The sequence below is a fragment of the Paraphaeosphaeria sporulosa genome (assembly GCF_001642045.1).
Source record: "Paraphaeosphaeria sporulosa strain AP3s5-JAC2a unplaced genomic scaffold CC84scaffold_17, whole genome shotgun sequence".
NCBI lineage: Eukaryota > Fungi > Ascomycota > Dothideomycetes > Pleosporales > Didymosphaeriaceae > Paraphaeosphaeria > Paraphaeosphaeria sporulosa.
In genome coordinates this window covers 494,617-497,072 of record NW_017253376.1, presented here as the reverse complement: position 1 = coordinate 497,072, position 2,456 = coordinate 494,617, and positions in this window count along the sequence as shown.

Sequence of the window (2,456 nt, the reverse complement as noted above, 5' to 3'; positions counted from 1 at the left end):
GATATAATATTATAGTATACTAAAGATAATTATAAGTAATAGAGATAAACTCTTTATATTAAACTTCTAGACCACGTTTACAGCACTTATTAGAATAAAATAAAAACTATTAATAGCCTATCATCTATAGACGGACGGAAAAACAGAAAGAATGAACTAGACTATAGAAACGTATCTCCGAATATACTACAATAATTAGAAAAATAACTAGGTTTCACTACTACCTATGGCACAACTCGCGTATAATAATAAGATATTAATAACAATAAAACATACACCATACTACGCAAATCACGGATAACATCCACATCTCTTTAATCAAACACTTCCTACGAATGTTAAAGCAAAAGAAGCCATAGATATGGCAGAAAATATGAAATAGATACACGAACAACTCCAAGAGAATCTCAAGAAAGCTTAATAGCAAGCAATTTCCTATATAAACCGAAAACGTAAAACGGCACCTCAGCTAAAGAAGGGGGATAAAGCATATCTACTTACAAAGAATCTTCGTACTTAGAAGAGAAAATATAAGAAACTAGATTATATTAAGGTCGGACCATTTTACATTTCCGAACAAATATCGCCAGTAAACTACAAGTTGGAAATACCACCAGATGCAAAGATACACCCGGTATTCCACGTATCATTATTGGAACTAGTGGATCCAGATACACCAGTTGAAACTACCTTCTATTACCAGCCAGAGGAAGAAATAGAATTCGAAGTGAAACGAATCCTACAAATACGCAATCCATTCATGGACAAAGAAGAATATCTTATTAAATGGAAAGGATACCCACTAAGCGAAAATACATAGGAACCAAAGGGAAACCTCTCTAATTATCAGCAACGCATATAAGAATTCTTCTCAAGAATGTTACCACTCTAGCAGCAAAGATTATAACATACCTAGGATGGTAACGGGCCAGAAGCATCCCAAAACCCATTAGGGAGACCTTTAAAAGCACCCCAGGTGGCAGGAGATAGGGAAGGACCCAAGGGAACCTCTTCTAAGGACAAAAGGAAGCTAGGGGCCTCTTATAATTCGGCTTCCTTAATACTCTGCTCCTCTACAGCAATTACTTCTTCAGTACGCTTATCTAACAAATCTATCTACTAACGTAATTAATCTTCGCGCGTGCGCGTAACACGTAACTCTTCCAACACCTTTTTATAGGCCTTAAACGCAACTTCCTACGTTTCTCTTAATTCTTTTATTTTCATACGCAACTTCTCTTTCTCAGTAAGTAGTCGCTTAAATTCGGATTCCAAAACTCATACATCATATTACTAACCACGACGAACGCATTCGCCACACTTCCTAGAACGAATGTAGACCTTATAGACACGGCTGTATTTAACACAGGTCGAATATTTCTTCACCATGGCTTCGCCAAAAGAGTCAATAAAGTTAGATAAGAGATGACGACGGGAGGTGCTAGAAGCGGGTTGTTTAGGTATAATGCGAGACTAGGCGGACGCTACTTATGACGCGGGGCCCACTCCGGTTATATCTAGGCACGAGACTAGGTCACATAATCTAAGGGCAGATCTGAGGAAGAGAGGGGGTGATGTTAGGATTCGAGATAAACAGTCATCCGGACCACACATATAATTAGGTAAAGTAACCAGGACATAGGTATAACCATAGTCACGTAACTTAATCAGAGTGATTAGTGCGCCAAGCCCACTAATCACACTAAGCAACTCGTATACTAATCACTAAGCACGACTTAATTACCATGATCAGTTCAACTAAGTAACTAATCAGGCTTAGTATATAGGAACGTGGGTATAAACCCTTATACTCGTGTTTAACCTATTTATTAATCTATCGTTTGGATTATACTTAGGCTATATTATTAACTCATTATATCCTCCTCCGATACTATCGTCTCGATAAAACCCCTTCCCTTCCCTCAGTTGTCTTGCCCGAGAACCAACCCTAACCCTTTAGGACTAGCTACCCTTCTGGATTTAACACTTTATAGTTAAGGTAGACGTTGAACGCTAATATATAAGTAAAGGCATTAAAATCGAGCCCTTGGCACCTAATATATAGGCCTAGAATGGAGGAGCTAAGCGCTTAGGGGGTATAATTAAGGAGAAAGCCTACGCAATGCGCCTTAACGCCAACCTACTATAGGACCTTTGGCTAGAAATTACACGAGCTGTAGTGTATCTATATAATTGCACTCCAAATTATAAGAACTAATAGTATATACTATACGAGAAGTTCTTTACTATAGTCTCTCTCATTAATGGGATTATATCTTAACTAAAGAAACCGGCCCTAGGGCATCTTAAAGCGTATAGAAGTAAAGCATTTACTATAACTAATAATACCTAGCGTGGTAAGAGCAAGCTCCAGCGACTAGATCCAAAGGCATGAATTAGATATCTCATTAGCTATTAATCTATAAACATATGGCGCATATGGATCCCATCACTAT